The 27,905-nt window shown below is 36.4% G+C and overlaps 1 protein-coding gene and 1 pseudogene across 4 annotated transcripts in view; one reads left to right on the top strand and one right to left on the bottom strand.

The window, feature by feature from the left end:
* Sdk1 (sidekick cell adhesion molecule 1) overlaps positions 1-27,905 on the top strand; it is an 883,473-nt gene that overhangs the window by 61,853 nt on the left and 793,715 nt on the right. The window lies entirely within an intron of this gene.
* Positions 13,425-14,556, bottom strand: LOC101967728 (uncharacterized; annotated as a pseudogene).

Here is a 27,905-nt window from a genome sequence, read left to right as displayed (position 1 = left end):
TTCCCTATTGGGCTCCTGGACCAGTGATGGTCCTTTGACGGGCTTTTTTGGCGGGCTATTTCTCCTAATCAGGAAGAAGCCTAGAACCCTAGACGCGGCTGCCATTGTTGGGCTGTGGCCTGGCCCTGTCCTGACTCTATGCCCAACACTGTATCCCGTCGTTCTTAGGGTTTCTTTCTCCTCTTTTGCCGTGTATTGATTTCTGGCATCTTCTCTCTTCATCTGTTTGATTCACTCTACTTAAAGCTATACTTTGACCATCTGTCCTTGGTTTATTTTTTTAAATTATTTATAAATGTCAGCAGTTCAAATAGGATACAAGCAGGTATACTTCCTGATGCATTACCTGTGGCCATCTATTTAGAATCATTGGCTACAACTCTCCTTTGGTCCTGCCAAGTAGGTAGGATATTTACTATGGGTTTATCTGTGGATAAAACACTGTAGTTGTTTCATGAGCAGTATAGCTGGGCAACTTTCTAATCTCAATCAGTTAAAAATAACTAGTAGATTTTTACGTGCTCTACTGATAATATATGCTGAAAGTCAGCTGTATGCATAACTGGAAAAATTTAATTTTTTAGTGTTATTGTTAGTGTTCTAGATCTATACCGTGGAGCAGGTTAAGCTTTCAGTGGTAGTCCTTATTTTTTCCACATTTAATTATGTTTTGGTACCCATGCTTTATTGCAAAATTCTCAGAACTAAAGGATTTAAAGTTTATTATTACAATTTTAGAGCATTATGGAAAGAGAAAAATAATTTTCCTAAGTGAAGGGACCTTGTTCCTATAATAGCATTTTGATCTGAGGACTATGCTGTGATAAAATAACTCTTCCTGTAGAATCTGGATGAAATTAACCCTGGGAGAACCCAATATATCCCTGAGGCACTAGGTGGCCAGTTATAATTGTATGTAATCTGTTTTCACACAGTTTGGTACACAAATGCATGTGTGAGGTTAGTGGAAATGCAGCCTGCCTTCACTTTTTTTGAAAAAATCTTTCTGAAGACTCATTTTGGAGAGGATTTTTCTAACATTTGCTTGAATTTTCTCTTTTTTGTCATCTTGATAATTCTACTGTTTGAGTAGGATTTTTATTGTGTTTGAATATTAATATATATCAGCAGAATAATTCATAATTATTCTTGGATTCACCATTGCTAAAGGAATACTTTTTTGTTCATATTTTCCTGTATCATTATAAGCTCCATTAAGATATTAAGGCTTGGGGCTGGGGATGTGGCTCAAGCGGTAGCGCGCTCGCCTGGCATGCGTGCGGCCCGGGTTCGATTCTCAGCACCACATACCAACAAAGATGTTGTGTCCACCAAGAACTAAAAAAAAAATAAATATTAAAAAAAAAATTCTCTCTCTCTCTCTCTCTCCTCTCTCGCTCTCTCTTTAAAAAAAAAAAAAGATATTAAGGCTTGAATATTTTCAAGTATAATTTATTTTTTCCTCCTAAACTTCTGAAGGAGCACATGGTTTCAACTTCATTAATTTATAGAAAATAAATTTGCATTTATTTTGCATGTGAACTTTCTGCACAGTGAAGTAGTATTGAAAGGTATAATTAACTTGAAGAAAACAATATTTACTGAGAAATATGGTTGTATAACCAGTTTTCTTCTTGGAAGATATTTTCATGAACCATTTAGAAGATACCTTTTGTGATTATTGTTTATACTTTCCTGTTTAGTTTTGCATGCTTGTTTTACCAGACTTCTAAGGAAAACTTGGATAATTTTAGGATGATAATCGCTGGTATCTCATGTCAATGTGGTTTAACCATTTAAAGTTTTATTTATTCCATTAAGTTAATTTTATTTTGAGACAACTGTAGATTTATATGCAATTGTGTTACGAGAGAGAGAGAGAGAGAGAGAGAGAGAGAGAGAGAGGCAGCCTCTGTCCACTTTATGTAGAGGCCCCCTCCCCAGGGGTCACATGCTGACATTGAAGTTGATATAGCCCAGGTATAGACCATTTCCATCATAAGAACCCCTCATGTTGACCTCTGATAGCCACATCTATTTTCTTCTGCCTTTCCTACCACTCCTGGCCATCACTAATTCGTTTTCATTTTTATGAATTTATCGTTTCAAGAATCTTTTACAAATAAGAGCATACAATGGGACTTTTAAGGATTTTAAAAAATTTAACATAATTCTTTGTTGATTCATTCAGTTTGTTGTATATAATAATAGCTTATTCCTTTTTACTACTGAGTAGCATTCCATGGAATTTATGTATCATAGTTTGTTGAGCTGTTCATTTATCAAGGGCATACAAGTTATTTCCATGTTTTGGCTCTTACAAATAAAGCTGTTATAAGCATTTGTGTATAGGTCTCTTTTTTTCTTCTTTTTTTAAAATGATAAATTCCCAGGAATATGATGGCTGGGTCTTATGTCCATTGCCCATCTAATGTTTAAAAAACTTTTTCTGAAGTGGCTGTATTGTTTTTTACATTATTACCAGTAATGTATGAATGACCTAGTTTTTCCATATCCTCATTAGCATTCAGTGATGTCATTGCAGTAGTTCCCTTTAATGCAGGGTTATGTTCCAACACCCACAGTAGATGGTTGAAGGCAAGGATGGTGTTAACTCTATATGTACTATGCTTTTTCCCATACTGTGCTAATTTTAATTCATAAATGAGGCCCAATGTAAAATAAACAACTAACCATAAACTGTAATAAAATTATTTAAAACTTATGAATGGTTTATTTTGGAATTTTTCATTGAATATTTTTGGACCATGTTGACAAAGGTAACTAAAACCATGAAAAGTGGGGGAACTATTGTACCTTGTATTTTAGTCATTTTGAGAGTTGTGTTGTGATACTTTGTTTTGGTTTTAATTACATTCCCCTAATGTTGAACATTTTTCATGTGCTTGTCATCTGTATATCCATTGACTTTGGTAAAATGCCTCTGTCTTTTCTATTTTCTAATTTGATTCTTTTTCAATGTTGAATTTTGAAAGTTCTATATATTTTAGATACTTCATTGAATGTGTGGTTTATAAATATTTTGTCCCACTCTGTCGGCTGTCTTTTCATGATCATTTTTCTTATTTAGTTTTTATTTATTAATCATAAACTTAACTCTGAATCCATCTAGACTTGGAGGGAATAAGGAAAATCTGGAATCCAAGAACTGTTGTGAGACCACAGAGGTTATGGGTTATTTATTGCAAGCAGATGGGGTGGAAGGTTGCTTTCCTGAGCTGTAAAAGAAATGGTCTCATGGTTGAGATAAACATGAGTCAAATGTATTTGTGTTGTCCACAGTTGGCAATGATGATCTTCTATCTGGTTTTGCCATTCCTGGTCCCAAAGTGCTCCATGGCTTTGTTCATCTTTTTTTTTTTTTTCTCACCTTATGTAAACTACATGCTTGCATTCAGCCACTCAGCCTTGGAAGTGTAGATTAAAATCTGGGTACTGTTTGTATTTAGTCCAGCATCTGCCGTGGATAAGATGCCCAAATCTGTAGGTTTTGGATGAAGTTCTTATCATAGATTTCTTCCTATAGGTGGACTTGCCTCTAGTGTCATTACAGCATATGAAGTCCACACCTTGTCACATGAGTCTTGGAAGGATTTATGTGAAAGCAGGAAACTTTATAACCAAGTCCTTTCTTTCTAGTGCCCAGGGCATGAAAGTTTTCTCTGTCTTTGGAACTTTGTCTGCAAATGGCTTCAAGGAGATGTGGCCCCAAACTGGCGGTTGATGGTGACCTTGACTGACATAGTAGGATTGACCATGACTGGAAGTGGGCAGCACCAGGCAACACTGGCATCTGCAAGCTTGTCTTTTCATATTCTTGACAGAATCTTTTTTTTTTTTTATTGTTGGTCGTTCAAAACATTACATAGTTCTTAATACATCATATTTCACAGTTTGATTCAAGCGGGTTATGAACTCCCAACTTTACCCCGTATACAGATTGCTGTATCACATCAGTTACCCTTCCATTGATTGACATATTGCCTTTCTAGTGTCTGAGTATTCTGCTGTCCGTCCTATTCTCTGCTATCCCCCCTCCCCTCCCCTCCCCTCCCCTCCCCTTTTCTCTCTCTACCCCTTCTACTGTAAATCATTTCTTCCATTTGTATTATCTTGTCTTACCCCTCCTTTCCTCTTATATATCATTTTGTATAACCCTGAGGATCGCCTTCCATTTCCATGCGATTTCCCTTCTCACTCCCTTTCCCTCCCACCTCTCATCCCTGTTTAATGTAAATCTTCTTCTCAAGCTCTTCGTCCCTACCCTGTCCTTGTTTACTCCCCTTATATCAAAGGGGTCATTTGGTATTTGTTTTTTAAAGATTGACTAGCTTCACTTAGCATAATCTGCTCTAATGCCATCCATTTCCCTCCAAATTCTATGATTTTGTCATTTTTTAATGCAGAGTAATACTCCATTGTGTATAAATGCCACATTTTTTTTATCCATTTATCTATTGAAGGGCATCTAGGCTGATTCCATAATCTTGCTATCGTGAATTGTGCTGCTATGAACATCGATGTAGCAGTTGACAGAATCTTTTGCAGAGAAAAAGTCTCTAATTTTGTTGAAGTCAAATTGATATATTTTTTTTTCTTTTTATGGGTCATTCTTTGGTGTCAAGACTGAATTCTGCCTGTCCTTCATTCCTAAGGATTTTCTCCTTTGTGTCTTTCTTAAATTCATAATTTTATGTTTCCCATTAAAGTCCATGATACATTTTCAGTTATATTTTGCATACAGATTAGGGTTTTTCTTTTTTTTTTTAAATCCATGAATGTCTAATTGCTCCTACATTATATGTTGAAAAGTCAACTACTTCTGTAAAGGGGCAGAAGTAAATATTTTAGGTATTTTGGGCTATATAGTCTCTCTCACAGTTACTCATGGCTAACATAAAAGTAGCTTTATATAAATTAATGTGGTAAAACTTATATTTGCAAAAATAGGTGGGGGATGGGAGGAGAAGAGAAAGAGTAGGCATATTTGGTCCATGGGCCATAAGCTGCTGGTGTGGGCACTAGATTGTCATAATTTAACTCTCCTTAAGTCTGTTTAACTGCCCATTTCCTTGTTGTTAGTTTGAGTTCAGTCAAATCACAGTTACCTTAAAGATAAAATCTTAATATAGCCGTATCCCTTCAGGGACAGCAGTATATTGTTTGGGTGATGATGATTAGATCTTGTTTACTTCATTTTTAAACTATTACTTTATTTATAAACCACTGTAACAAAATCGAAGAACAAAATGAATATTGGGAAAATGTTTCTCTTAGAAAGAATAACTAGAAAATTCTTAAATTTATTGAATGTTTTTGTTGCTAACAATATTCCATTTAAGGTTGAAAATTGCTGAGAAACTATTAAAAAGTGATGTAGCTTAGCCACATCATCAGCTCTACTGCAGAAGTCATAATTATGAGAGAGTGATCTGCAATAGGAAGGAGTTCTGTCACATATTTATGAGTATTTTATAGTCCTCCAACTAAAATTAAGCCCAATGATAATGACTTCTGTGAATACAAAGATCTGAAATAAATGAAAAATGTAAGAATGAGTCCATTATAGGAGGCATGATTATGTCTGCTGCTATGAAGAAAAGAAAGGGATTTTAGGACTCTTCTCCTGAGAGCCAGAAACTGTGTACACCTGCCATTGACACCCTTTCTAGGAGATGGATGTTTAAGTGAACATTTAAAAATTACCTGTTGTCCAGGTAATCCCTTCTCTGGGAGACATTTGTTCTCTTCTATATGGTATTGGAGGGATTGCATAGTCAGTATCTCTTACTCTCATATTTTCATCCAGTTTTCATGGCTTTGAAGCAGAACACTCAGTGTGGAGTAGAGAAGATAGAATGAAAATGATGCTTTGAGAATTGAATCAGCACAGAGGGGTTTAGGTCACAGGATGGTAGGATTGAAGGGCAATTAGGATTGTTGCAGAGGAGACCCACTAGAAATTAGGACTTTGTCAAATGTGTGCCATTTGGACCTTTGGTGTCTACTCATCATTTCTACTTCTAGAAGTGAGAAATGTTATGATGGAACCTGGCACTGCTTCTGTTCCCACTCCATTCCACACCCCCTGGGTTGTTATGAGACTCAGTACAATGATTAATTCAAGGCAGTTGGAACAGTGCTTGATACATAGTAGAAACTAAACAGAAGATGTTTCATCTAGTATTTGATTACTGATATATATAACATAAACATTGCTACCTATTGTCTCTGTGTATAAGAGAGGAAATTTATCATTCTGTGAATTGTGTTGTCTCAAGTTATAATATCTGTTTACATTGTACTTTTTCCTGGTGTCTCATTTAATATAAATAATGAAAATAAAGTTTTATTGAATCAGTCATGCTCATTCATTTTATGCTATCTGTGGCCACTTTTGCTCTTATCTACAAGCTGAGTAGATGTTACAGATTATATGGCTTGCAAAACAAAATAATGTTTGGCCCATTATATGTGAGGTTGGTAAAAGTAAATGTTCTCAATTATAGAGCAGCTTTTGGAAACCACTTAGTTATCTTTTCTTTTACATCTCACACTGAAACAAATAAAAGCAGATAACATGAAACGAGATGTTTCCTCTGGTTTTCATTTATATTGCTACTGAAGAGTTGATTTTGAAGAATTATGGTGAGTCAGTAAAACATTACCACTTGTAGTAACCTGTGTGAATTAATTTGAAGGTTTGAAGTTATTCCTTTATTTATAATGAAAAACGTATAAAATTTGTGGTATATTGCTTCTGACTTATGAAAAATAAATCTTTATTCATATTTATGGCATGTAATATTTCACTTTCTTAATGTGAATATTTCAGGACAGTGTGGAGCCCAACTAGCTTGCAGTACCAACTTGTAGCACAGCACTCTAGGCCAGGGGCACAGGGGTGGGGTCAGGGGATGGTGGTGGCAAGTGGCCTTCATCCAGAAGGACAGTTTAACACCAAAGGAATAGGACTTTTACAATGTCTTTAAATTAACATTACTGTGATCTTATTTGGATTCAGAGCATGACATGGGCTTAAGATAAAGTTGGAATTTAGACCTGATTTTGAGTGGAGATATGCATATGGCTTTAGTGAGTGCAGTTTGATAGTTAATATCTAAAACAGATCAGCTTCATGAGTACATGGGTTTTCAGCACTGTCTCCTCACTGGCAGGGGAGTATCAGATGAGTGGTGTTTCCAGACAGCAAAGCAGATGGCTCATGTTCAGCAGTACAGGGTGTGCCAACCAAGAGACAGCCACACAAATACTAGCCTTAGGGAGAAAACACAATTGCCATTAGTTGGTCTTTATAAGTCTGTATCCTGACTTCAGAATGATGTGAAAAGTAATTTGTCTTTTTTTTTTTTTTAAAAAAAGCATGCATTAAATGTGTAAGTGTAGGCTGTGACTTGAGTTATCACTAAAATGGTGGAAGATGATATACTTATTTCAAATAGGAAACTACCTCTTAATGTTTGAGATTTTGGGCATAACGTGGTGTACACTTGGGCCTGATATACTACTAACAATTTCTTATTAAAGTATCCACAAAGATGACAAACATAGCAGTTGCCCTGTAAAGCAAAAGCCATATGCAATATGGTTGGTGGAATGGATTAAGAATAGTCTTGGACCACATAGCATATGTTTCATTTTCTGAGCTAGAGTAGGATGGATGGCCCTACAAAAGGTAGGGCATATTTAAAACTTAGGTAGTGTGTTTACGTTTTGGAAGCCTGAGGAATATGCTGAGTGGCAAAGGTTTATCACTGTGAACCCAGTCATGACAGGGTCCTTCGCCTCTTTCCATCTTTACTTGTTCTTTTCTTTTCACTTTGATTTACATCTGTAGCTTTCAATGTGCAGCCCAGCAGCAGGAATGTGAGGGAAATGCAAGGGGTGCCCACCATCCTGGGTGCAAGTCACACTAGCTACAGCTCGGGCCATAGCTCAGTTGTAAAGCACTTGCCCAGCATTCCTGAGGCCCTGGACTCTATCTGTAGTGCTGTTTGTATGTTGGGGGTGGGAGGGGAAGAATTGGAAAGCATTTGAAGCTAGTGTGGAAAAAGGGAGAGAACTGCATTCTGTGTGCTGGTATACTGCTTGTGGTGCATGTGACAACTGACAGGAGGGCCTGACTCTCAGCAGGAAGTTGTACTCTTTCCAGAAGCCTGGAAGGAATGTCTGTCACATGTTACCAGTCAGGCTGAGGACAGAGCACATATTATTTCATTTCTAATCTTGAAAGGAGAGCTGGCTAGCAGTTAATGGACATTGAGGACACAAAGGATGTATTAACCTATCTGTGCAGGATCCTGTCATCTAGATTGTCACCAAAGAGAATGTCTAGGGAAGAAGCTTATGAAGCATCTACAATACAAAGGAAAGGAAAGAATGGCCTGTGTCTCTGAATATGATTATGTGTGAAAAACGATTAACAAATTTAGTAATTTAGCATAAGTCCCCTGGTGTCTTAAGTGGAAAAAGATCACAGTCCTAAGAAGAAAAGAAAATAGAGGGTCCTAAGGAACAGCCTGAGATGGAAAGCTGTCAAAGAGGCTGGTTGAGATAAATGAGTGCAGAGAAATCGCCATTTCAGTGAGACTTAAAATGGAGGCTGTGGAAGAAGATTCAGATCTCTGAAAATGAAAGAGTCATATGGATGACAAACTTGAACACTCCCAGAATGCACCGAAGAAATAGGCAAAGGTTTGCAAATGAGGAAAGTGTGTGTGGAGGGCAGATAAAGGCCTGAGCAGTTATCAGGAAAATCAAGATGAACTTTCCTGCACCAAAGAAAAGTGTGAGTAAATAGCAAAAGGACCCCTGAGAATCAGCCAAAATTAATGGAAAAGTTTTCTGCTTAGACCTGCCTAGCAAAATATTTGAATTTTAGGGATAAAGCAATCCCCCAGGAGGTAAAACGGGTTACCTGTAAAAGAACACAAGTTAGGTTTATCTCAGGCATCTCATCTATTAAATGCCTGATGTGTATAAGCCTGTGGCCCAGAACTGTTTTCAACTACTTTACTAATGTACTCTTTAATGAGTAAACATGTTCTATCCATCCTTTAAAAAGTTACTTAAATTCATGTTTTTCATTTGTGATAGAGATCACTCTTGGATTTTAGCTTATTTCTCAGATTTTGAAGGAAGAGGGTGGCCTGAAGTCTTACTATCTCCTGACCTTTAAGGAAATTGGTATATATTTATGTGTCATATCTTATGATTAGTGGTTAGCAGTACAGGGTAGGCTATTTTAACTTAACTGATTAGGAAATCGGGTCATCCAAAGGAAAATGCATCCTGAATTACAGTTAGAGAATTAAAAGCCCACTCATTAAAACAACAACAAAAAAATCTAACTATATATCTTTTATGAAAGGCACTTCCAAATAAAATGACTCAAAGGCTTAAAGAAATTGATAAATGCAAACAAAGAATGTGAGTATTCTAAGATAAAGCATTAAAATTGGACAAAGTTGGGCATGGTGGCCTATAACTTGGGAACCTGAGGCAGGAGAATTGGAAGTTCTAGGCCAGCTTGGGTAATTTAGTGTGGCCTTGTCTCAAAAATTGAAATGGATTGGAATTTGTATCTCAGTGTAGAGTGTTTTGCCTGGCATGTGCGAGGTCCTGAGTTCAATCCCCAGTACTATAAAAACAACAAAGTGTGTGTGTGTGTGTGTGTGTGTGTGTGTGTGTGTGTGTGTGTATGTGTTGGAAACTGAAGACAAAAGGCATAAGCCATAATAAATACCATGAATTTTTATAAGCTACATCATAGTAAACATTGGGAATGCAGAGTAAGAGTAATGAGACACTACCTCTCTTTGACAGATGAAGTGACACAGTGGGGAAAGATAATAGAGATTGTAAATCCCCTAATATTAAGGATGACTGAAGGGAAATACATTGAGACTTGTACCCTGTAAACACCTTCTTTCTAGGGCCACAGGAAATTTTGTTTTTATTCTAGGCCATAAATAATCTAAAATTTGAACAAACTAAAAATGATGCAAAATTTATTCTCTGACAGTAGTGAAATTTCAAAAATATTACATAGGCATAAAATCTGATTTTTTATGATTTTCATATCTCCCAAGTCATTTCCTAAGTAATTCTTGATTGGGTAAAAGACATATGCAAAACTGCAATTATAAATTTTCTAGAAAGAATTTTGTAGTAGAATACATATTAACACTGAGATGTGATTAAAGAAGCAAAATAGAGAAAATTATTATGTTTAGATACTGAATTTTTAAGAAAAAGGCAATAAAAGTCATGCATTGCAGATTAGACATTAACAAGTAAAAGAAATCATAAGGAATACTATTAAAGGTAAATAAAGAAATATGCACAAAACCATTAACAGTACAGCTGATAAATCTAAGGACTTTTCTTTGGGGAAAAATTCCAGTATTTTAAGTAAGATTTTGGGTAATCTTACAGGGCAAACAACATAGAAAATAGGGAATGAAAAAATATATGTGACCATGAATTTGAAACCAAGTAGATGCTTTTCTAGAAAAATATAAATTGCTCACTGTTTCCCTGCAACACACAGGCCCAGAATTTTTCTTGGTAAATGAAGATCATACCTGTGCTAACTTAAATTATTCCTAACAGACTTAGGAGTGTTTTGTTTTTATTTATTTTTTTAACCCTTTGCCACATCGTTGGTTGTCTTATTAGCTTTCATTAGCCCTTGCTTTCTTCCTATAAAGCTTCCTGATTTTGTCAGGAATCCATTCCATCCTCAGCTCCATGGTTTGGGCTCCTAGATTTAAGAGCTAACTAATGGGAAAGAAATTGTCATTGCACTGTTGAAAAGACAATTCAGTGGGAAAGAAATAGTCTTTTTAACAGGTGGTGATAGAGTAATTGGATGTCCAAATGAAAAAAAAAAAAAAAAAAAAGAACCGTACCTTATACCCTACACAAAAATTAACTCATGATATATTACAGACCTAAATTTAAGAGTTGAAATGACAGGTAAACCTGGGGTTAAGTAAGTACTTTCTTAGAAATGCACTTTCTTATGAAAAAATGATAAAAGAAAAACTTGATAAATTTAAGTTAGTCAAAATTGAAAACCACTGTGCTTCAGGACACAGTTGCCTTCTAAACCAATTTGAAGCTAGGAAGAGGGCTAATATGAGGACAAATTTCATGCTCTGAAAATGGCAGAGTAGGGTGGGGGAACTACCTGGGTTCTAAAGAAAATCTTGGACCTCTGGTCTAAGGAACCTGGAAATGGTTTTTCCTCTGGATGTATCTTTATGTGGGGATGATCAGTCTGTTATCAAAGTGGAATTTTTGTTACTTGTTCCTCAGTACATATTAAGTGATACACAATGACAAAGAGCTAGGCTAGGGAGATAGTCTGTGGTGTAGGACTGTACATTGTAGGCTGTCCTGGCAGAATTGCAAATGTGTGAAAGTGATGGATTTTATTTTAAAATATAGATCTAAATTCTAACATTTCAGAAACTAATATTTTTATTGTATTTCTAATTTAAAAATATAAGAACATAACATAGGGGAAAAAAACTTAAAGACTTTCGATGTTGAAACTTAACATTTTTAAACTAGAATCCAGCAAAAAAAATTAGAATTGATTTTTTTTTTAAAGAGAGATAAAATTTTTTAATATTTTTTGGTTTTTGGTGGACACAACATCTTTATTTTTACATGGTGCTGAGGATCGAACCCAGCGCCCCGAGCTTGCCAGGCGAGCGCTTTACTGCTTGAGTCACATCCCCAGTCCAAGAATTGATTTTAAAAAATTAGAATATATTCTATTTAGTATTATCAATGATTGAACAGTGTGAAATAATTTTATATCATTCAAGTTAGGAACAAGTGAATGAAGGGAAAACTCATAAGTCTCTATAGATGTTAGGAAGTTATTCAATAAAATTTAATATTTGTTCCTTTTAAAAAGAAAACCTCTAAGTAATAACATAAGGACTGAAGAGTGTTTCCCATCTTAACATAGTCAGATGTGTCTTAAATTAACAGTCAATATTTTTTTATGCTGAAGCCCTAGAAATGTTTACTTCAAATTCCCAAATACAGTTATCGGTGCCATTTTAATATTTTTTGGTTTGGAAGTGTGATATGTTGTTATTTAACCTTGGAAAATATATAGTAAATGGCAAAAAAGAGGAAGCAGAATTAGTGAAATTTGAAAATACAATCGGAAAAACAAAAGTGAACAAAATTTTCACATAATGCAATACTTTTGTACACATCAACAATAACCATTTATAATCAATAATAGAGGAGACCTCATTCATCATTTCAAATCAAAAAGCTTGAAGTAAACTTTGTAACATTTCTTAACATATGATTTATGTTTAAGAAAACTGCAGCATTTTAAAGAGGCATAAAGACTTGAAAACCTGAAGTCCTATCTTATTTTTACATAAGATTACTCAACTTTGTAAAATATCAGTGTTGGTTTCTAAATTCAATGTAATCCCAATCTAAATTGTGCATTTTTTACAACTTGATGTTCTGATACCAAAAATAGTTGGAGTAGTGGAGGTCTTTGGATTCACAGCATTGTATGATTTGTAATTGGAGGGCTGGGTGATGGGGAGATGATCTGAGTCTAGTATCAGGACTATTGCTTCAAGTCATTCCCTTAGTAGCAAGGCTCCCTTGCTTAACTGATGTTATTTTTTTCTACTTGGCACCTGACAACTTTTTGGAAGACTTGAGACTCCTCCTTTGTCAGAAGACAATCTGAAAGATTGTCATCAGCTACTAAGCTTAATAAAAAGGTTGTTTTTCTTCCTTGGCTTTCAGCCTTCATCTTTGCTCTGTCTTTGGAGAGTTTAACTGCTTTGTTTTAGCCTCTTAGCCAATTAAAACCCTGGAGGCATGCATTCTGCCTTTTCCTCTGGAAGATCCCCATGGTCTATCTGAGGCACACCCTGGGATCTTCCTCCTTCCTATGTCCTTGGCCACTGTACTTATGTCTCCCCAATTTCTCTATGGTATATATATTTTTTCTTTCAATATTTTATTTTTTTAGTTCCTGAAATACAAATCAAAACACCTTTTGGTTATATATCACTTGAACAACTTGATATTCTTTTCAATATATGGTGAACCAATACAGGTACTTTAACATTTCCTTTTTAAACACAATACATCTTGTTTTGGAGGAAAACAGCTTATCAGAAAGATGCATGGGTACATAGAGTTATTGATATACCCACCAACTTAAAATTTGGCCCACTAAAGTATATCAGTATTCCTCCTACAACAAAAATAAATTAATCCTCACCAGTTGAAAAAACAGAAATATTTGGCATAGGCTTCTGAGTGAGCTTGAAAAACAAGTTGTATTTCAACTCAATAGAGGAACATAACAAAATCCACCTAGAAACATCTGACAGAAAAACTGGTCTGTTTGCTATTGGGATTCTTCTGCTTCAGAAGGGGAGAGAAGGTATACTAGAGGGTGATGAAGACCCACAATAGCCACAGAATCACTGAGAATTAATCAAAATTTAATACAGAAGAACACAGGACAACAGTACAATCTCAACAGTTATTCAGATGCCTAAAAAGCAAGTTGTAAGCTTAGAACAAGTACCTCAGCAGGAACAATACAACACATTCACACAATTTTGAAGGTGTGATATTCTGTGAACTAGTGCCTTAGGTTCTGGAACCCTGGGACAACAAAAAAGAATATATCCAAGCTGCTTAACCTTCGACCATTCTCTTGAGTATTAAACCCAGGCCACCTTTGGCCACTTGCAGGGGTGTCTTTTTTTTTTTTTCCCCCTTATTCTCAATGTATATACTTGCTCCTTGGGACACCAGCAGCTTTGCTTCTTCTATTGTCTCCTTCTTACAGGCTAAGTGTCCTTGGCTGCTTCCCAGTGCATTGCTGTAGCCTCATAATGATTCTTAGCATCTGGATTAGCCCCACCTTCTACATGACAGCAATCTCTTGCCTGGTTTTGGAGCTGCATAATGTAGGGGAGTACAGCCATTTTGATTGATGGCATTCACTTGCGCACCTTTTCCCAGGAATGCTTTTACAATTTCATCCTGGCCAGCAGAAGCAGAAATATGAAGAGGAGACCAGCCTGCATCATCTTTATCATTCACTGGCACTCCAAGTTGCAGCAAGAACTCAACAATTTCAGTATGTCCGGCTGAACATGTCCAGTGCTATGCAGTTCCGCTGTTCTGGTCAATTCTAGTAGCCAGTGATTTATCGGTCAGGATGCTCTCCTTCATCTCCTCCAGCTTCCCGCTGTAGGCCAGGTTGCAGACCATCAGGTTAGACACATACCTCTCCATTTCGCTTTCCCAGGATCTCTGTGAAGCACTAGCGACTCCCACCTCACGTCCCAGGCTCCTGCTCCACCAATCACCTTCCCTATGGTATATCTTTTATTTTTTTATTTTTATTTATTTATTTTATTGGTTGTTCAAAACATTACAAAGCTATGACATATCATCTTCCATACATTTGATTCAAGTTGGTTATGAACTCCCATTTTTTACCCCAAATACAAGTTGCAGAATCACATCGGTTACACATCCACATTTTTACATAATATCATATTAATGACTGTTGTATTCTGCTACCTTTCCTATCCCCTACTATCCCCCCTCCCCTTCCCTCTCATCTTCTCTCTCTACCCCATCTGCTGTTGTTTAATTCTCTCCCTTGTTTTTTTTCCCCCTTTCCCCTCACAAACTCTTAGGGTCTCCTTCCATTTCCATACAGTTTCCCTTCTCTCTCCCTTTCTCCCACCCCACTCATCTCTGTTTAATGTTAATCTTTTCCTCATGCTCTTCTTCCCTGTTCTGATCTTAGTTGCTCTCTTTATATCAAAGAAGACATTTGGCATTTGTTTTTTAAGGATTGGCTAGCTTCACTTAGCATTATCTGCTGTAATGCCATCCATTTCCTTGCGAAATCCATGATTTTGTCATTTTTTAGTGCTGCGTAATACTCCATTGTGTATAAATGCCACAGTTTTTTAATCCATTCATCTATTGAAGGGCCTCTAGGTTGATTCCAAAGTCCAGCTATTGTGAATTGTGCTGCTATGATTATTGATGTGGCAGAGTCCCTATAGTATGCTCTTTTAAGGTCCTCAGGGAATAGACCAAGAAGGGCAATAGCCTGGCGGGCGGGGTGGCTGTTTGCAGAGCTGGTGGGGCCGCCAGGAGAGCCGGGATGGCAGGGGCTGCCTGCCAGCCGGGTGGGGACCCTTCTCAACGAGCCAGGTAGTCCGGTGCCGCTTGTAGAGCCGGGCAGCTGCGGCCGCGTGACTAAGAGCTGGGCGGGCTGGGTGACCATTCAGAGAGCGGGCAGGGCCACCAGGAGAGCTGGGATGGCGGGGGCTGTCTGCTGTGTCGGGCGGGGACCCTTCTCGCCCCGCCGCTCTGGGTCGCAGGCCGCCAGGCCGCGGGCGGTGTCTGAAGGATTGGACCTCTACGCCCACGTGGCCAGCCAGGATTCACTTGTCTGGGGCAAACTGTCATCTCTAATAAACTTACTAATTCCCGGCAGGTCTCTTTTTCAGTGGAATTTTGCTGGAAGTTCCTCATAGGTAGAATGTAGCTGTTTTAATGGGTCTTTCTGATCCCCTTAATGTGGAGATATTGAAAGTGCTGCTTCCTCGCCGGCCGCCATGTTGGATCCCCCTATGGTATATCTTACTGTCCTTTTTCATTGCTTTGAAAAAGGTAAGTTCTTTACCACTTCAGGACTTTTACAAAAGCTATAATTGTATATGTTCTATATTTGTAACTACCGCCCCCAACCCCACCCAACCTATTCAATTGTTATTCATCCTTCAGGTCTCAGATTAAGGAGTACTAAAGAGAGTCCTTGTATGACTTTTAATAATCAATTAACTCCCTTTGTTATGCTCATTGGTTTAAACCCTGTGTCATGTGATCATGTATTTTATGCAGTCTCTTTACAGTTCAGCTTGTTACTCCATTAAAGGATAGGAACTGTGTCTCCTTAGTTTACCATTGTATATCCAACATATCTGATTGAATCTGCAACATAAGACATTTACTAAATATTTCTTGGTGAATGTGCAATCATTTAATAAAGTATTCTGAGTACCATAATGTTATACGTTTAATGGTGCTGTATCAGCATTTTCCTTACATAGTATCTGTCAAAATCCCCTGCTAGTCAGTCTGTAGTCTCCCACATATAATAAAGTTAATTTGAAATTCATTTGCAAGAATAAATATTTGGGTTTTTAGAAAAACTTGGAAAACTTATCTTTATACATAAGGAACTTATGATAAATCTATAATTTTTAAAATCTTTTATTGATTTTATTTTTTTAATACACAACAGCAGTGGCATGCATTACAATTCTTATTACACATATAGAGCACAATTTTTCATCTCTGTATATAAAATTATAAATATTAAATGTAATACTAGCTTAGGAGTAGACAGAAAATAAAATCTAGAATTAAACCAATGTATATATGGGGGTTGAATGTATGTCCAAAATGTTTTATTTTAAATTAAATGAGTTTAATTTAAAGATGGCTCTTAATAACCTTTGCTTCCTATAATTTTCATTCTTGTATAGACCTGTCTCACATTAACTGATTATGTAACCAGTAGAATAGCATGAAAATGATAGTGTATGACTTCCAAGCTTATTCATAAAAGACTTTGCAACCTCTGTGCTTTTTTGGATTGTTCACTCTGGAAAAAGCCAGTTATTGCGTTAGGAGAACACCCAGGAACCCTAGGGAGGTCCACATGGAGAGAAAATGAGGTATTAGCCAGCCAGCATCCACTTGTTAACCATGTGAATGCCATCTTGGAAGTACATCTCCAGTTTTGGTGAAGCTTTTAGATACTGCAGCTCAGTGAGATATCTTGTCTACAACCTCATGAAATGTAACCAGACCAAAACTGTGGAATTAAACTTCCAGATTCCTGACCCATGGAGACTTGAGAGAGAGGTTTACTCTCATCTTGAGCTTTGGATTGATTTGTTACATAGCAGTAAGAAACTGATTGCCTTGTTCAAGAAATGGTGTTGGAACATCTTGGTGGTATTTGGAGAGAAAAGTTGCATTATTACTCTCCTCTTTGCATTTCGGAAGTTCCAGATGGATCAAAAGCCTTGCTGGAAGAAAGGCTGAAAATTTTAATACTTTAAAGGTGAAAGATGACTTTCTGCTTTTATAATTATGCAATTGAATCAAAAAGTACAATTTAGAATATTTTTTTTATGACACAGGAACCTCATAAACAAGTATAAAGACAAACCACAGATCAGGAAAATGTGAGCAATCTGTGTTACAAAAGGCAAATATCTTTGAGCTATTAAGAACTTGAAAAATCAATAAGACACTGTAGATACAATGGCCAATGGCGGGAACTGGTAATTCACAGAATAGAAATATGAGTAAATGCATGAACAGTAGTTATCTAAGCAATGTAATTAAAAATAGTGAAAGTTCACATTTTACCTATCAGATTGACAGATGTTAAACAGAAGTTTGAATTGGCAAGAAAGTTATAAAATGTGGGTGGAAATGTAGATTCATATGATTTCCAGGCAGTCTCAGCTCTTAAAATGAGTGCTCTACTTATATAAATTTATCCCATAGTAATAATTGGGCACAGATAGGAGGATTGGTACATTATTAGGAAATCCACAGTGTTGATCTGGTCATATTTTCTCCTTTTTCTCAAGATTTCCACTCTTTTTCTATTTTCCTAATAAGAAATTTCTGTGGAATTTCTGAATCCTCTACTTTGCAACAGTGTACTCTTACTTTTCATATCTTTGATTTTTTTTCTCTATTAGTAAGTTCTATGTTGCTAGTTCTTTTTTGCCATCCATTCTAACATTCAACCCTGCTTTGAAAATTTTATTTTGGCAGTTGCTTTTTTAAAAAAATATTTTTAAATTGTAGATGAACACAATACCTTTATTGTATATTTTTACTTCATTTTTATGTGGTGGTGAGGATCAAACCCAGTGCCTCACATATGCCAGACAAGTTTGCTACCACTGAGCCACAACCCCAGCCCCCTGGCAGTTGCTTTTAACTTCCAGAAATAATTATTTTTTCTAGGATTCCCTTTTGTAAAGTGTTTAATAACTCTTGAAATATCTGAGGATACCAAAGGAGAATTTTTTAAAAAACTTTAAATCACTTGTTTAGAAAGAGTCCTGTTTCTTCCAGGGTCCCCCCTCCCCTCACCCTTAACAAATTCCTCTCCAGGACCTACTGATGGTCCTTGGCTAACTGTTCATATTTAAGAAGGGACTGGGTTAATTAATATTGGTGGCTGTTGCAGGTTTCCTCCTTAATTATGTGGCGGTCCCTGAGAAGGGAGGGTTTAACCTAAGGCTCTGTGGAAAGCATGGGGCATGTGCTTGGCAAGCTTCCCTGAAGGGTGCTGTATAGGTGGGGAGTCAGCCGGCAAACTGGCTTCCCTCCATATTGACAATGCAAGGACTTATTAACTCAGTCATATGGTGCATCATGGTCTTATTCTCAGACAGAAATGCTCTTTTTCTCCAGCCCTTTGCTGGCTTCTATGCCTGTCTTTCATAGAAGTTAGGAGTTTTCTTTCTCTTTTCCCTCTGAAGTTCTAATATGTACATTTGGAGCTCTCCTCAGATAAATCACCTGCTTTGGGTTTCTTTTTCATCTCTGTGTTGAGGGCAGAGGGTTGTACTTACTAGCCTAGTTATCTAAACTGATTTTTAATCTGTGTGTTGCTAAACCAGTGTTGTCTGTGGTTGTTGACTCAGCTTCTCTTTGGTATGTTGGCAATGGCTTTGTCTTTGTTTGGGGCTTCAGTACCCATTGCTTTGTCTTTCTATTTTTGCCCTACATTCTTTCTGTTCTCCAGGTGTTCCATAAAATGGTGCTGATGGCACCATTCTCAGGTTCCAGGATTCTTTGTTTACTTGTTTTTAATTTTTTTAAAAAAAATTTTGGACCTTTATTTATTTATTTATATGTGGTGCTGAGAATCAAACCAAGCACTTTACACACACTAGACAATCACTCCTCTACTGATCTACAACCCAGCCCCAGGATTCTTTAATTTTTGTTAAAAGCAATAGTCTCTCCCATCAGTTCAGGAGACTTCAGTGGGAGGGGAAATAGATACCTACGTTTTACTGACCTGTTCTTTTTGCCACAGCTGTGTTATCTCCTTGAGTTTATTCATCTTAGGGTTTCTTTCTCACTGTATTCCCTGTCTCCTCGGGTTTAGGAAGTATACGTGTGCAGGGGAAAATGCTCAAGTTAGAGTTGAGTTCAGATCCAGGATCTTTACTCCAAATCCCAACTTCTGATGTATCTTCTGGTTGTTCAGTTTGGTACCTCTTACATTCTCTTTGTCTACCTCAAATATTTGCTGTTTCTTGTATTTCTTTCCCCATTCATAAGTAAGAATCGACCACCAAGTATGTTTGCTCTGCTCCAATGAGAATTCCTTGTCACTGGTAGCTAATTAAGGTTCCGAGTCAGGCCATGAGCCTCAGATGACTTTATAGGGGAGAAGAAGGGGAGCTGGCTGTAGAAAATGGTCTTGATTTAGCTGTTTCATTGTGCAAGAGACTCTGTTGTCTTCTATGTTAGGATGCCTCTGTCAGAAAGCTGCACACTTGCCCTGACCTCCCACCTCTTAGCTGGAACAGTGACTGAGTCAACTGAAAGCAGGGACTCCTGGGGAACCTGGCTCTTGTAGCCTTTAGTTTCATTTGGCAAGGCCTCATGCTAACTCCTCATAACTCCTCATGTGCTGTACTGATAATGATATTGTTCTTAGTTGTTGCTGGGGGACTTTTCTGGTGATACAAGTTCCTGGTATCCTTGTACTTCTTTAGAGTCGCCAACATTGTTCCTGTGAATTTTAAAGCTTACCAGAATTTCATAATATCTGTTCTGTAACTTGATTATGGAGGATGATGTGCTGGGCATTAGGAAGAGAAATAGCCCGTCATAAAGTGGATCATGTATGATCTTGTGCTGGAGATAGGCATTAAAATTTCATTTACACATGCAAAGCATGGGCATTGCACTGTGGGGGCATATGAAAGGCAAACCTGAGATTGTCATGGAAGTCTACCTGGGCAAGTGACAGTTGACTGGGATATAAAGGAAGTGAAAGAATGACCAGGTGATGATGAACAGGGATAAGAGTGTTCCAAACAGAGGGAACAAGGTATGAAAAAATCTTATAGATGACGAACGGTCCTGCCTGCTAGTATCACTCCTGATGGATATTTAGTATTGTTATGGGTTTTTCCTTTTTCATGTGATCTGAGTAAGATAAAAAGTTAGATGAGCCATCCTGACCTGGGACACTTCAAAGAATAATTAATTAAACTCTATAACAACAGTATGTGAAAAGCATTAAAATTTACATATTATGCAATGTATGTATTAAATTGCTGAGGGCCATTACCAAGTAGGAATGACGCATGGAAATTTCCTTGCCAAGCGTACCCCATGCTGCTTAGAGGACATTCGATGGGACATTGCATGCATGCTTTAATAATGTGACCTTGCTCAAGGACCAAGGCGGATCGGGTTTAGAGCTGATCAGGTTTGAGGAAGTAACCGACTCCTTGAGTTTAAGGCGTTTCCACTTTAAGATAATGGGTTTTAGGGAAGTTGGAGATTGAAGATTATTGCTGGAATTAGGGTGTTCCTGCTGCTTGTTCCCGTTGAGTTCTCGTGAGATTAAAATGGGATTTGGAGATAGCCTCGTGGAGTAGGTGAATTGTGCAGGAGACGGCAGAACGCGATTGTCCCTGGACCTGTGTGGAGGCGGTGTGAGAGCTGGAATAAAGAATTGCTGTTTGAACCTACAAAGGTGTGTGGTGGCTCGTGATTCTGGTGCCAAGCTGAGACCTTGGCATTAAATATTGTAAAGCGGTGATGTATCAGTACTAAAAATATTTTTGGAAGATGGAGTAAAAAGTAATTTTTATTCTTTTAAACTTTTAATTTGAATTTAAGCTTTTCTATGAGGGTGGATTATTATTACAATTGGAAAAAGTTTTTAAAGTGGTGTTATTTTATAGCTTGGCTTACAGTATATAAAAATGTAGAGCTTGTTATATATATGAACTTCAGTATTATAAAGATATTATGTACTTGGAATGGCATATGATTGGTGGCAAAACCAAGCCCGTGCAATAGAAGAAAATTACTTTATCCTCAAGAATTCTTGCTAGCCTCATGTTTCTTAAACTTAAGTAACTTAAGGCAAATGTTACATTCAGTTTTTTCAGGTTCAGCTCATATATGGTAGTTAGATCATCAGGAACCAGTTGACTTATCATCCTTATATTGTGGCTTTGACTTCAAATAACAAAGTGGCTGCTGTTCTTCTAGAAATTATACCTGTGGACCACCTAGGCAAAGGGGGTGCTAGTTGGATTTGTACCTTTTTGTGTAAACAAAACAAAACAAAGAAAATAATGAATGAAAACAGCTTTCACAGAAATTTTATCCATTAAACTTCCATTGACATTGCAATGACCAGCAATGTGTCACAGAGCCATCTTTAGCTGCAAGGAAATAAGAAAAATCAAGCTTTTATGTTTCTGTTTTTAAACTAGAGCACAATGCTGTTTAAAACAAAATCGGGGTTCTTTTAATAAAGAAATGAGTATGATTAGGCAACTTACTCTGAGAACTCTGGAGTTACTGGTTTATAGAAGGTGATTGAAGCCAGAGCGTGGTTAAGATTACTCGAAAGATATTTACAAAGTACGGGGATCTGTGAAGGAACCCTCAGAAACTTTTGGTTTGAAGGGACAGGCAAAGGAATATGTGTTCTTAGGGGTGCCAGGAAAGAATGACATTGAGGGATCAGTGTCAGCACTGGGAGAGTGGTGTGGTGTACATAAGTTGGGTAGAGGAAGGCAAAGTTTATATTTCTTATATGCTGGTAAATGTATTCCTTTGGGAACTGAGGTATGAACTTGAGTTTTAGTAGAGGAAGCCCTTGGTGACCTTGGAGAAAAGCATTTTCAATGGTGGCCCTAGCTACAGAGTGAAAGAGATCTAAAGTTGTGAAAGTGGACACACATGACTCTCAAAGCCTAACCAAGGCCAAGCACAATGAAGTGGTGAGGGAGAAAGGTGAACTGGGGTCAAGAAAAGACTTTCTTTTCTTTTTTTTAAAGGCAGGTGATACTAGACAAAGCTTAATTTTGAGGAGGGTGGGGGCCCTTGAAGATGGTTGGGAAAGGAGATCATAGAAGGGTTGTAGTCCCTAGGGAAGTGGAGGGAGTCAAGATCCAGGGATAAGCTTAGAAGGAAAGACAAAGCACCTCTGCTTCCCTGAGAGGAGGGCAGGGGGCAAGGGACTTCCGTAATTGGTGGCAGCCATAGGAGAAATAACAGGAGGGCTTTGTCTTTAGGAGACAGATGAGAAAAAACCTGTCTGCTGTATTAAGCAAAGATAGCCTGCCTCTGGTTTGAAGGGGAAGGGAAATATTGTCAATAGATGTAGAATTTCCATAGGACATGGAGTGTAATTTTTTATGTGATTTTTTTTTTTTTAATTCCCTGTAACATCTGATCATTGAGTGTTAGTCTCCCAAGGGATTGCTGTGGGTTGTTTTTTAACTCAGTAGGTTTCTGTCATTTTTTTTCTTTAAAACACCTTTTTTTTTTAAAAGTTATTGATAGACCTTTATTTTATTTATATGTGGTGCTGAGAATCAAACACAGTGCCTCACAAATGTGAGGCAAATGCTCTAAAACTGAGCCACAATTCCAGGCTGGTTTCTGTTTTATTATGTTGTCTCATGATCAGTCTGATGCTTTCATTTTGCAGCTTATTTTGGTGATCAATCAGAAAGAATGCCCTCTTACCTCCTCACTTCATCCCAAATCATGAGTAACAATAGATAATAGCCAATGTACTCACTTTAACTTTACTAGTGAAATAGTCTTTTCAAACATTCTTATATTTCAGTTAAAAATATCATTAAAATTATGAACTTAGAAATGGGTGATTCAAAAATCTTCAAAAAGATTTTTTAAAATGCCGTATTTCAGTGTTTGGTTACTTACAAAGCTTGTGGAGGGACTTTGGCCTTTTTTTGGAAGTGGGCTTCTGTGTTGTCAGTTATCAGTTGGATTGCACGCAAATTTGAGACACTTAAAAATTGTCTGGCTTAAAAAAATTTCTGGCTAATTGCACTGTCTGTATTGAGGATCTGATCTTAAACTGAATGGTCTTGATATTTTCATGTAATTTTTAGTTCAGGTACAAGAATTCTTTTAAAAGGCATGGACAATTAATTACGTGACCGAGAAAAATAATTTCCCCTAAGTTAATTGCACAAATTACTGTAGCCCTAAAAGGTTAATGATTGTCAAACATCTTTGATACATAGCGCCTATTAAATTCCAGTATCATTTGAATAATTTAAATAATTAGACAAGTCCTTCTTGGACAAATGGGTCTCATTGAAAGGATCACAGCAAATAGTGTTTTTGTTTTGTTTTTTAGGGAAACATTTTTACACTTTTCACCTGGAGAACTGAAATAAGTCAGTCTTATGAATGATTACTATATTTTAAAATATGAGATATCAGGTCTGGGGTTGTGGCTCAGTGGTAGAGCACTTTCCTAGCATGTGTGAGGCACTGGGTTCAATTCTCAGCACCATGCATAACTAAATGAGTAAAAAAGAATGAAAGGTCCATCCACAACTAATACTTAAAAAAGAAAAAAAGGAGGAATTGGGACAGGAAAGGTGGTGGAATGAGATGGACATAATTACCCTAGGTACATGTATGACTGCACATATGGTGCAATGTTACATCATGTAAAACCAGAGAAATGAAAAGTTGTGCTGCAGTTGTATTCAGTGAGTCAAAATGCATTCTGCTGTCATATATACCTAATTAAAATAAATTGATTAAAAATGTGACTTTTAGGTCATTTATTATCTTAAATCTTTCTAGCATTATTAAAGCTTATAAAATTTTATTTTTTTAAAAGATTGTTTTTTTAAATTTTTTTACATTTTCCATATTTTTATTGGTGCATTATAGTTGTACGTAATGATGGAATTTGTTGTTACATATTTATACCTGCATATAATATAATAATATAATTCTTTTTATTTATATATGACAGCAGAATGCATTACAATTTTTGTTACATATATAGAGCACAGTTTTTCATATTTCTGGTTGTATACATAGTATATTCATGTAAATTTCTGTCTTCATACATGTATTTTGGATAGTAATGATCATCATTCCACCATCATTAATTACCCCATGCCTCCTCCTTCCCCTCCAACCCCTCCACCCTATCTAGAGTTTGTCTATTCCTCCCATACTCCCTCTCCCTATCCTACTATGAATCAGCCTCCTTATATTAAAAAAAAAAACAGTTGTTGATGGACCTTTATTTATTTGTATGTGGTGCTGAGAATCAAACCCAGTGAGTGCCTCAACTCATGCTAGGCAAGTGTGCTACCACTGAGCCACAACCCCAACCCCTAAATTTTTTATTTTATGGAGACTTAGCTTAGGCCTTAAAAATTGGGTAGAATTAATGAGCAATTAATTATTACTGTAGATTTATGAAATGAAACTTCATTTTTAGCTATTTAGAAAATAAAACTTGAATATTAACTTTTAAAAATTTTTGAAATGCCATGCCTTAATTGGTTATGTAGTTCTTAAATTTTTAATATTTCTTTTTATGAATGCTTTTCAACAGTGCATCCACAGTAGTTTACTGGAATATATTTTTATTTTCAATAACAGCATATCTTGAAGGATGTTCTCTAGAAGGTTTTCCTAAAAGAATTCTGTGGTTCAATAAATGTGGTAGAGACTACCTAACATCTCTTCTTCCTAGAAGACTCATAGTTTCCATTAACATAGTGAAGTATCTGAGAAACACTGCAGTAAAGAATTAAGTGAATTTAATGTCCTCTAATAATAATTTAATGTCCTCTAAACTCCTCTAATATGGAGTTTCCAAAATTTATCTGATGACAGACATCTACTCTCATTCTGCACAAAGCTCATGAGCATCCTAAGTACTTGGAGTGACTTTGTGTTCTATGCAGTTGTTTGTAATGTACTGTTGTAATAGCTGGAGCTTGCCTCCCATATCTTGCCCTCCAGCATTCAGATGTTGTAGCTGTGTGTGTGTGCTACATATATTCCTGCATCAACACCTGCATCTATAAATGTACATATCATAAGCACACATACACATATATACATCGGTGCTTAATATTTGTTTTACTCACTACTATACCTGCAGTATGCAGCAGATAGTATAATAAGAAAATGTGGAATAAATGAGTGAGAAAATCTTTGAGATTTTCTATGAGATATATTTTAATTGCTATGAGATATATTTTAATTGCTGCCTTTAAGATGCAGAAAACCTTAACATTAGGCTCAACAAAATATGACATTGTGATGTATGCAGATATAATCTTCCCTGGGTCACTTGTAACAACAAAGACAGACCATTTTTAGTACTAAATATTAAGTATGTTGATAAAAAGAGACCCTGGATTTTGGGTCTTAAGACCCAAACTCAGGCATGGATTCTACCATTTTCCACTCATGTCATCTTAGGCAAGTTATGGATTTTCTTAGAACCTCAGTTTTCTCATGACTGAGGATAATTCTTAGTGTGTAGTGTGGATGGAATATAATTAATATACAGACTGCACCTAGAACTTATTTTTACTTAAATTGATACAATGCTGCAAATGTATCTTTCCCTTTATGGGATAAAGCTTTATTAAAAAACAAATATTATACTTGTAGGCTTGCTCCTTTGCATTTATTTGCATGGCCTTTTTTTCTTTATAAAATAAAAATGTATCTTTCCTGGACTTGCAAAGAAAGAAAAAACATACCAAATGTGATTAACTTTCTATTCTATATATGGTTTTGAGAAAAAAATTACTATTTTATTTTTGATGAAGACAATCATTAAACAATGAACAGAAAAATGAATATAGTTTTATTTATTATATAGTGAATTGGCTTTTCCTATTGTTTAGAAATTTCTATCCTTTTCCTAATTAAAAAAAAAAACTTAGCTGGGCATAGTGGTACACACCTGTAATCCCACAGCAACCTTGGAAGCTGAGGCAGGAGGAGATCATAAGTTCAAAGCCAGCCTCAGCAACTTAGTGAGGCCCCAAGCAATTTAGTGAGAACTTGTCTCAAAATAAAAAGGGCTAGTGATGTGGCTCAGTAGTTAAGCACTCTTGGGATCAACACCTTATATTCCACCCCACACCCTGCCCCAGCCAAAATAAAATAATGTCTTTGTGTTTGGCCTCAGATGCTTTGATCAGCTACTCCCTCTGCCTGGAATGTTCTTCTACACACAATGATTTGTTCCTTTCTATCATAATTTAGCTCTCATACTCAATCCTTCACCTTGTGACCACCTAAAAACTGCTTCTGAATGTCTCTCCCTGTCCCTTTTATTCTTCCTGATTTTATCTTTGTAATTCTGATCACTCTCAGGCATGTTTGCACATGTCATTTGTGAGGTAAAGTGAAGATCATATTCAATAGAGATTAGCAACATTTTCTAATTTAAATTTTGAATTTAAAATTTTCTTTGAAGCAAATTTTTTTTGCTTGTGTAGTTTTTCCACACCTCTTATTTCAGCATTTTACAACTGATGAAGTTGTCATATATTACAGGTTACTTAGTAGTGAGATTTGTAGAATTCTCTAATAGAATTTTATCAAAATACTGTGCTCTTCTCTCTTTCTGCATGGAAATTTTTTTCCCGCATGAGGGAAGCTGTAATTAGAAAATATTTTAACTTTTTGATAGTAAGAAAATTAAATAATGGGAAAATATTTTTCTTGACAGATTTAGTAGGTGGCAATAGGAAATAGTGGAACTGCTGGTATTAAAACTGATAACTTTTATAAAATATTTGGGAAAAATAAGACTTTTTATGTTTTAGCATGCGGCCAAATTATAACTGATTATATAATGTAAGGTTAATGATATTTGAAGATGTGGAAGATTTAGTTTTACACTCAGTGTGTTTTTTGCTGCTGTAGCAGAATATCACAGATTGGATAATTTGTTAAAAAAAAAAACAAATAATTTGTTTGGGTCATGGTTTTGGAGGCTGGGAAGAGCGGGACTGGCAAGGGCCTCTATACAGCATCATTGTGGCAGAAGGGCAAGTGAGAATATGGGAGATGGAGAAAATGGCCAAATCAAGCATGATAACAGCATTAATCAGTGACTGAGGGCAGAGCAGTCATGGCCTAATCACCTCTCAGAGATCCTACCTCTTAACCCTGTTGTAATGCTAATGAAAATTCGACATAAATTATGGAGGGGACAGTCAAATCATAGCTTATTATTTTTGGTAGAAATATGCTTTTCTTTTTAATTTTTTTTGGGTTATACTTTTAATACCACACAGACTATAACTTTGGCTATTAGGAATCCAAATATTTAAAGTAAAATAAATACTCCTCCTTTAGAAAAGTTAAGTATAAGAACATGATTTAGCTTTATGTAGCTTTGTAGACTTTTGTAATAATTTCAAAACATTTCATTCAGAGTTAAAAGAGCTATCTAGGAGTTTCCCCCCCCGCCCCCCTCAGGTCATTCATTATGTTCCATATTTTCTCCTGAGATATTTATTTTCTTTTTCTTTCTTTCTTTCTTTCTTTCTTTCTTTCTTTCTTTCTTTCTTTCTTTCTTTCTTTCTTTCTTTCTTTCTTTCTTTCTTTTTTCAGAGAGAATTTGTTAATATTTATTTTTTAGTTTTCAGTGGACACACAACATCTCTGTTTGTATGTGGTGCTGAGGATCG

Source organism: Ictidomys tridecemlineatus, chromosome 10, assembly GCF_052094955.1.
Source record: "Ictidomys tridecemlineatus isolate mIctTri1 chromosome 10, mIctTri1.hap1, whole genome shotgun sequence".
In the NCBI taxonomy this organism is placed as follows: Eukaryota; Metazoa; Chordata; class Mammalia; order Rodentia; family Sciuridae; genus Ictidomys; species Ictidomys tridecemlineatus.
The sequence above is the reverse complement of the archived record's forward strand: the minus strand, read 5'-3'. Positions and strand labels throughout refer to the sequence as shown.